Consider the following 9,927-nt stretch of genomic DNA (forward strand, 5'->3'; position numbering starts at 1 on the left):
ACTGTGCTGATCGGGTGAGAAGGAGGAGCCACCAGCCCTCGTCTGCATCTCCAGCATCTCCCTCCTCTATCTTGGTCATCACTCTCGGATGGACAGTGGCTACCAAGGCTGGCTGGTAAGTTTCTATTACTTTTCTGCCAAGGAGGCCCCAGGTCTCAGGGGCCACCTCGGATATCCACAGCCCATGTGTGTGATATTTGCTTTCCACTCCAAAGTGGGCTCTACAAAACCCAGATTTGGGTCACAGAAAGAAATCATCACATTTCCAAAGAAGCCTGTGACCAATACTAAATGCCATTGACAGAAGTTGTGTCTGTTTTTAATTTGTGGACAAAGACTTACGGATAGGTGCAAAAATAAATCCTTTTTTGCAACCCAGAATTCATTGTTCAGTATGAGTTTTGATACAGATAAAAAGGAACAATTTACCTAAAACAGATTCAATAGAGAGGGTGTATTGATAAACATAAAGATTGCTTCCAGGACTATAGAGCTGATCATTTCCTCCATATCTTAAGCATTTAAATTATCAGCTATATTGTTTTAGGCTTCCCCAGTGGCTCAGCAGTAAAGAATTCACTTGTAATGCAGGAGAAGTGAGCAGGAGATGTGGATTTGACCACTGGGTCGGGAAGATGCCCTGGAGAGGGAAATGGCAACCCACTCCAGTATTCTTGCCACCTCATTATTCTTGCCTGGAAAATTCCACAGACAGAGGAATCTGGGGGCTACAATCCATGGGGTCACAAAAGAGTCGGACATGACCTGGGGACTAAACAATAGCAACATATTGTTTTAGTACTCTAATTTTAATGTTGACACAAAACAAAGATGGCTTCTGTTTTTTTAGGCTTTTGTCTTAAGAACGCAGTGTGTGGATTTTAAAAAGGTATTGGCAGGACTTCCTTGGTGATCTAGTGATTAAGAAGAGTTCACCTTGCAATGCAGGGGACCCAGGTTCAATCCCTGGTCAGGGAACTAAGATCCCACATGCCTCTGAGCAGCTAAGCCTGCACGCCACAACTAGAGAGTCCATGTGCCACAACGAAAGATCCCACATGCCACAACTAAGACCCCGTGCAGCCAGACAGAAAACAAATAAATAAAGGCACTGGTATACCCCCAGTGATCTGTACTGTTCTAGGGTGATTTGAACATGTGAGCATGATTTGAACTTAACACCTTTTTGGAAGGTGTCAAATTCAAAACTAGGCAGATCCATCTCCTGACCCAAAACATGGTCCTAAAGTAAATTGCTTGAGGAAATCGGATCCCAGAGATTATGGGTGGAAATTTTAAAGTGTGTCCATATTCCACTGGAGATCAGAGAAGTCTGGACGGACTGACATGACGGCTGTAGATTGAGCAACACATCTCTTTGAAAGAGCCGTCTCATCTTGAAGATTAGGACTTGAACTAAGGTGACTGACGGTGGAAAGAATCAGAACATGTGAAATTCTTAAAAATTTATGGACTGAAATAAATTTGCCCGTGTTACACATAAGACAAAAAAACCTTTTCACTCTGTGCAGAAAAAAAAAAAAAAAAAAACCACCATTGAACACTGTTGAGCACCATTTTGCCCTGACTTGTGTAAATCCCAACAGTCACGGGCGCCATTATTAATGGCCTCTTTGTTGTGCATCAATAAACTTTACAAGATAATGGAGGAGTGATGGTGTTGGAGTTTTTCCCCTCTCTTCTTCTCTTTCTAAATCTTTCCTGGCTTTGTGGCACTGCTGCCTGGCACACTAGTAAATGATGTATGAGATGAAATATGGCTTTCTTCCAGCCAAGCAATGGCTTTGCCACCATTGCTTCAGTATTTATTATTTGGAGTTATGTTTGGGCTGGTCAGAAAAGTCCATCAATGTTTGCTGCTGTTGTCTGAAGACCAAGAAGGAAGGGGAGGAAGAAGGAGAAAAGGAAGAAAGGTTTGTACAATAAGAAAAATAAACTTGGTCTGGTCTGTAATATCAAAGTATCCATTGGACTGACTTCTCCCTAATATTTTAGGATTCTTTTAAGGAGAGAAAAGGTCTTCATCACCATTCTGCACCCTTTCCTGTGGGGTTCACCCCTTCCATCTGGGTCATGGTGGTCTCATCAGATGGTTTATTGCCTTTAGAGCAAACATATGTGGGCTTGGTTGTGTTCATTGCTTAGCAAAATATCACAAAAATGTGTGACTATCTGTCAACCTGTACAAACTGCATTTTTCCATAGACTTTTCCCATCAGTGATTTGCCCAGGTGATTCCTGCTGCCTTTAAATTGTTCAGATCTTCTTGTGCTTGTTGTTCATGACCACATAAGTAGCTTCTTATTAAGAGCTGACTCATTGGAAAAGACCCTGATGCTGGCAAAGATTGAAGCCAAAAGGAGAAGGGGCAGCAGAGGGTGAGATGGTTAGATAGTATCACTGACCCATGGACATGAGTTTAAGCAAACTCCAGGAGGTAGAGAAGGACAAGGAAGCCTGGTGTCCATGGGGTTGCAAAGAGTCAGACACGACTTAGCGACTGAACAACAAGTTCTCTAATTATCTACATATAAAAGTGACCCATTTTTATTTCCGTATAGAATGCTATTACTTGTTCCCAACCTATTTCTAGAAAGACGCTTGACTCTACATCTGAGTTCAAACTCCAGCTTTGTTTCTTACTAGTTCTGTCACCTGAAAACCTGGACTTTATTTCCCTGTGCCTGAATTTCCCCTATGTGGAAGCATAAAATGTGTTTTCCAAAGTTTTTCATTTTTTGTATTACTTCAAATACAGGCACCGTCTTTCTCAACGCCCCATGCAGACTGTGGGCTTCATGATGTCAAGAATCATGTTGCAGTTGTAGTATCAGGCACAGTGTTGGGTGTTTGTTGATTGACAAGCTGTTTCTCCAGCTTTGAAACAGTGAAAACTATTTCCCAAATTCTTTTTTTTTTTTTTTTCTCTGTTGCTTTGGGTTTCAGCCAGTACATTCTTATAAGCCAAACAAGGACTTGAGTTACTAGAAGCAACACAAAATATGCTCCCAAGTTCAATAAGCAAAGTCAATAGATCTAAATGACAAGCTCCATGTATCCAAAGAACCACACATTCATCTTTCTGTGGGATCAATTCAGGGCAGATGCAATATCACTTTTCTTGTAAAACAAGTAGTGATTTTATGTTCCCAGTAATTCTATTTCTACATCTTGAATCAACGTGAGTTTTACCTGAGTTTATTAATAATAGCTACATTTATTGAGTGCCTACTAAGTAGGGATGTATTGATAAATAGGCTTTAGTTGAGGGGAAAAGCCCTTCTTTATAGAATCTATTGATTTTCATGAAGGAAATACTATAGTGGTCAGTTTCAAGCTTCCGACATGACATCAGTGAACACGTGATTAGTCCAATAGGAGCTGCCCACCCACCACCCCGACTATGGCTGGAGCTACAAGTACAGGATTAGCAATAATTTTCACAACAACCCTGCAAGAAAGATATTGTTCCCATGCTGTCAGTGAGGAAACAGGCTTGGAAAACACTTTGCCCCAAATCACATACATAGCTAGTCAGAGGTGACTTAAGGTTTAAACCAAGGTCTACATGACTCGCAAACTCAGTCTTCCCAGAACTTCACATTTCCTTGGCATAACACTGTGAACAAATGGGCGAATGCAGCAGCCCACTAGTCACAAATCCTGGAGAGACTGGACGAGCAGGATGCGGATTCTGTCCAGTGAAAGATTCAAGCCTGCCCAAGAACTCCTGACACAGCCTTGAGAGACGTGCACTTTCTCACAGCCGAGAAGGTGGTACTCATGTGATTAGCCAGGAAGTTGTCACCTTGATTAGTTCTGGCACATTCCCACGTGATATAATTAACCCAGATGTGTGGTACCTATCCAGGGTGTCTGGAGGGGAGAGTGTGGAAGGAGGTTCTCACAGAAGGGGTCGAAAGGGACACCATCATGCCCACTCCTTCAACAGGTGCTGGTCAACAAAGTACGCTGGTTTTCAGTGATGCTGTGATGCGACCGGAAAGGGAATTTTCAGCATATCCCCAAAGGGGTTTCAAATGAGTTCTGCAGGTTCAGTTTCTTTCTTCTGGTAACTCTGGGTCTGCCAAGGCCTCCTTGTCTTTAAAACTTGGAATAGTACTGTTCATCTCTTCAGGGGAATTAATGAATTCAAAGCTGTAAAGGCTGTAAAACCTGCAGATGATAGCAAACAGACAAATACACAATGTTTTTCTTTTCCTCCTGTGACTTGGTTCTCTGGATGTCACATCTTGCTATCAAAAGACCTAGATGTAACCAAAGCAAACAAAATAATTGCTTTCCATACTTATTTCTGTTGTAAAAGGGTCCTATGTTATAAAACAATGATAATGACAAAAATAATAATACTTTGTGTCTGGGTAACACCTTTCTTCTGAGGAGCTCAAAGCACTTTACAGACACAGGAAAAAATTGTCAACAGACAATTTATACAGAAAAAAATCGACTTGTAAGAAGTTACTCTGTGGGGGATAATGGTTCTGTTATTTTCACAAATTGACTGACAAACACAATATCTATTTCTGGTCTAAGCCAGGAATAAAAGTGCCACGTAGGAGGAAGGCAAGAGGACTCAGAGTGAGCAAGGCGATCGAAAGGGCTACTCTCTGGTTATTTACCTGAACGCAGTCTAGACACAGTCTGGGACAATTCTGACCCCAAGTAACCCTGTAACTAAAGGCTGCTCATTGGCCTGGATGATAGTATGAAGCGATGGCTACCTGCTTACTAGACCTTCCATGGGGCTCCTCTCTGGCATCCAGATGCAGCTTGTTGAATTATCTTAGCAGATGTTGGAGGGTAAAGCTGGGAACCCATCTCCAGAGCGCCTCTCCTAAATGAACTATAGGGCTGACTCTGCTTATTAAATACTCACACCACCTTCCAATTTCCCATGCCTTCCTTCTGAGTTAACCTTCCAATTCTCACCCCAAATCCACGAGCCACAGACAACTAGCTACAGACCTCAGAGGGGACTTTGAAGTATCAGAAAGAGAAACTAAGTAAATAATCTCATTTACAATTGCATCAGAAGGAACAAATATCTAAGAACGTATTTAACCAAGGAGATGAAAGACCTGAACTCTGCTGCTGCTGCTGCTGCTGCTGCTAAGTCGCTTCAGTCGTGTCCGACTCTGTGCGACCCCATGGATGGCAGCCACCAGGCTCCCCCGTCCCTGGGATTCTCCAGGCAAGAACACTGGAGTGGGTTGCCATTTCCCTCTCCAGTGCATGAAAGTGAAAAGTGAAAGTGAAGTCGCTCAGTCGTGTCTGACTCTTAGCGACCCCATGGACTGCAGCCTACCAGGCTCCTCCGTCCATGGGATTTTCCAGGCAAAAGTACTGGAGTGGGGTGCCATCGAACTCTGATGTTGATGAAAGAAATCAAAGACAACACAAACAAGGGAGAAGATACCCTATATTAACAGATTCAGTTCAGTTCAGTCACTCCGTCATGTCCCACTCTTTTCGACCCCATGGACTGCAGCACACCAGGCTTCCCTGTCTATCATCAACTCCCAGAGCTTGCTCAAATTCATGTCCATTGACTTGGTGATGCCATCCAACCATCACATCCTCTGTTGTTCCCTTCTCCTACTGCCTTTAATCTTTCCCAGCATCAGGGTTTTTTCCAATGAGTCAATTCTTCACATCAGGTGGCCAAAGAATTGGAGCTTCAGCTTAAGCATCAGTCCTTCCAATGAATATTTAGGACTGATTTCATTTAGGATGGACTGGTTTTATCTCCTTGCAGTCCAAGGGACTCTCAAGAGTCTTCTCCAACACCACAGTTCAAAAGCATCAATTCTTCAGTGCTCAGCTTTCATTATGGTCCAATTCTCACATCCATACGTGACTGCTGGAAAAGACATAGCTTTGACTAGATGGACCTTTGTTGGCAAGGTAATGTCTCTGCTTTTTAATATGCTGTCTAGGTTGGTAGTAGTTTTTCTTCCAAGGAGCAAGTGTCTTTTAATTTCATGGCTGCAGTCACCATCTGCAGTGATTTTGGAGGACAAGAAAATAAAGTCTGTCAGTGTTTCCATTGATTCCCCATCTATTCGTCATGAAGTGATGGGGCCCGATGCCATGATCTTAGCTTTTTGAATGTTGGGTTTTAAGCCAGCTTTTTCACTCTCCTCTTTCATCAAGGGGCTCTTTAGTTCCTCTTCACTTTCTGCTATAAGAGTGGTGTCATCTGCATATCTGAAGTTGTTGATATTTCTCCCAGCAATCTTGATTCCAGCTTGTGCTTCATCCAGCCTGGCATTTCGCATGATGTACTGTCCATGTAAGTTAAATAAGGAGGGTGAAAATATACAGCCTTGACGTACTCCTTTTCCTATTTGGAACCAGTCTGTTGTTCCGTGTCTGTTGCTTCTTGACCTGTGTACAGATTTCTTAAGAGGCAGGTAAGGTGGTCTGGTATTCCCATCTCTTTAAGAATTTTCCACAGTTTGTTGTGATCCACACAGTCAAAGGCTTTGGCATAGTTAATAAAGCAGAAGTAGATGTTTTTCTGGAACTCTTTTGCTTTTTCAATGATCCAACAGACATTGGAAATTTGATCTCTGGTTCCTCTGCTTTAGCTAAATCTGGCTTGAATATCTGGAAGTTCTCGGTTCATGTACTGTTGAAGCCTGGCTTGTAGTATTTTGAGCATTACTTTGCTAGCGTGTGAGATGAGTGCAATTGAGTGGTAGTTTGAGCATTCTTTGGCATTGCCTTTCTTTGGGATTGGAATGAAAACTGACACCTTTTCCAGTCCTGTGGCCACTGCTGAGTTTTCCAAATTTGCTGACACATTGAGTGCAGCACTCTAACAGAATCATCTTTTAGGATTTTAAATAGCTCAACTGAAAGAATGAATATTGTTAAAATGACCATACTCTACAGATTCAGTGTAATCCCTAGTAAAGTAAGACTTGCATTTTTTCACAGAATGAGAACAAATAATCCTAAAATTTGTATGGAACCACTTAAGATACTGATAGCCAAAACAATCTTGAGAGAGAAAAACAAAGCTGGAGGAATCACACTCCCAGATTTCAAAGTATAGCACAAAGCTATAGGTATCAAAACAGTATGTTACTGACCCAAAAAAGCAGACGCATAGGTCGATGGGACAGAATAGAAACCCCAGAAATAAACTCAAACTTATATGGTCAATTAACCTACAACAAAGGAGGCAAAAATATACAGTGGGGAAAAGACAGTCTCTTCAATAAATGGTAAGAAAAACTAGACACCAAATGTGAGAGAATAAAGCTAGACCACTTTCTTACACCATAAATAAAACAAACCCTATCTCTGGATAAAAGACTTGTAAAACCTGAAACCGTAAAACTCCTAGAACAAAATTTGAACAGTACACTCTTCAACATCAGTCTTAGCAATGTTTTTATTGGATCTGTCTCTTCAGGCAAGGGCAGCAAAAGCAAAACCAAACAGATGGGACTACAGCATAAAAGGCTTTTGCATGGTGAAAGAAACCAACAATAAATTGAGAAAGCAAACTACAGAATGGGAGAAGATATTTGCAAATGATATTTCTGCTTGCAATATTCAAAATAGATAAAGAATTGCTTCAACTAAATACAAAACATCTGATTAAAAAAGTGGGCAGAGGACCTGAGCAGACATTTGTCTAAAGGAGACATACAGATGGCTAACAAGAGCATGGAAAGATGCTCAACATCACTAATCATCAGGAAAATGCAAAATCAAAACCATGATGAGACACTGCCTCACATTTGACAGAACGGTTATCTCAAAATGACCAGAAAAGAGTACTGGTGAGGATGTGTGGAAAAGTGTGCACTCTTGTGCACTGGTATGCATGTTGTACGCTGTTGATGGGAATGTAAATTGGTGCAGCCACTATGGAAAACAGTATGGAGGGTCCTCAAAAAACTAAAAATAGAACTATCATACAATCCAGAATTTCTACTTGTAGGTATTTATCCAAAGAAAATGAAAACACTAACGGAAAAAGATTTATGCATCCCAATGTTCTTAGCAGCATTATCTACAATAGCCAAGATACAAAAGCAACCTAAGTGTCCATCCACAAATGAATGAATGAATGAACAGGGGAAGGGAGTGAGGTGATGAGCAAAATAGGTGAAGGGATTAAGCGGTACAGATTCCAGTTATAAAATAAATAAATCCCAGGGATGTAATGTATAGCGTCAGGAATATAGTCAATAGTCCTGTAATAAACTTGTATGGTGACAGATGGTAACTAGACTTACAGTGGCAATCATTTCATAATATATATAAATTATCAAATCGGTATGTTGTCCACCAGTATGACGTAATATAATATTGTAAGTCAATTATGCTTCAAAAATAATTGAAATGTATCCTATTTTACAAAAATAGTGCTGCCATGTGAAAGAAGTCTTTTTCACTATCAACGAAAATGAAGGCAGTGGACCCTAAAAATGCATGCAGCCCACTCAGAAACACTACCCTGGTGGTCCAGTGGCTGAGACTCGAAGCTCCCAGTGCAGGGGGTGTGGGTTCAGTCCCTGGTCAGGGAACAAGATCCCCATGCCACAGCTAAAGATCGAGCATGCTGCAACAAAATCCACACACAACTAAAACTTGACACAGCCAAATAAATAAAATAAGAATAAATATTTAAAGAAAAAACAAAAAGTTGCTGGTTCTAGGTTAGGAATCCTTGTTCCGGGAAGGAGCCTACTGGGGCAGGAACATCAGGCCATGCATTTTTGGCCTGGAAAGTTTGTCTTCCTGCAAAGAGAGGAGTTAAAGACAAAATTAAGTAATGAAAGCTAAGGGCACCTAGAGAAGCCAAGCAAGGTACTTAGCTGAAATTTCTTTCTCTGTAGAGGAGAAATAAAAAGTCCTCAGATCCAACGGTGAACCCACGTATGTGTTGTGTGTGTGTGTGCTCAGTCATGTCTGACTCTTTGTGGCCCCATGAACGGGGGTCCACCAGGCTCCTCTGTCCATGGAATTCTCCAGGCAAGAATAGTGGAGTTGGTTGCCATTTCCTATTCCAGGGCATCGTTCCAACCCAGAGATCAAATCTGTGTCTCCTCCGTCTCCTGCATTGGCAGGGGGATTCTTTACCACTGAACCCACCTAGGAGATGCTTCCCCAGTTCAACCTCCCAGTCTCTCCAGCCCTCTATTCCAGAATCTTTTCTGTCTCCATGCTTCCCACGGGATTTTTCTGCCTCAGCTACTGGCTGCCCCATCACCTGAGTCCTCAAGTGTGCTATCTGGGTAGATGGGTCTTAGTGAGAGAAAGTCTGGGGGGATGGGAAGGGGAGTTTGATCCCTGATTCCTAACATCTCTTCCAGCTGCACGCACCACGCAGCTGTATGTATGAGAGAGAAAAGCAGGGTGAGGGTGTGTGTGTGTGCAGCAGCCAGAGTGGGCGAGGGGAGAGCTTTCATCACCAAGACCAAGAGTTCCTGTTTATAAACATTGGCTCACTGTTTAGAGATGTGAGGGGAATTAACCACAAAATTCGACCCACAACTTCAGGCCGTCTATTTTCACATCCGTCACACCACACATACTTTCTCTCTCCACCCGAAAGCCACCACGTAGAAAATAATTTCTTTCTATCGTAACTATAACCAAAAGGAAGAACGTACTAAGGGTTATAGAGGTGGGGCGGGTCATGCCTGGCCAGTGGGATTACTCTGGGAAAAGTTATCAAACGGGCAGGACTTGTAGCCCTGTTGGCTAAATAGGTCCATTGGCAGACTCTTCAACACTTTCCTGCCCCCTAGCTGCTGTGGAGATTGGGGGGTAAGGGGCAGCTACCTGTCAGCTCTCTGATGGAAGTGACCATGGCTTAGGGCATTTACTCTTTCCAGATCTTTTTGAAGCCCCCAAAGACTT

The 9,927-nt window shown here is 42.2% G+C and overlaps 1 non-coding gene across 1 annotated transcript; it reads left to right on the plus strand.

The window, feature by feature from the left end:
* Window positions 1-302: 302 nt before the first annotated feature.
* LOC112444804 (small nucleolar RNA SNORA40) lies at window positions 303-425 on the plus strand. The gene has a single exon (XR_003033172.1). It is a non-coding gene; the product is annotated as a small nucleolar RNA SNORA40 (small nucleolar RNA).
* Window positions 426-9,927: the final 9,502 nt, after the last annotated feature.

This window comes from Bos taurus, chromosome 28 (genome assembly GCF_002263795.3).
Source record: "Bos taurus isolate L1 Dominette 01449 registration number 42190680 breed Hereford chromosome 28, ARS-UCD2.0, whole genome shotgun sequence".
NCBI lineage: Eukaryota > Metazoa > Chordata > Mammalia > Artiodactyla > Bovidae > Bos > Bos taurus.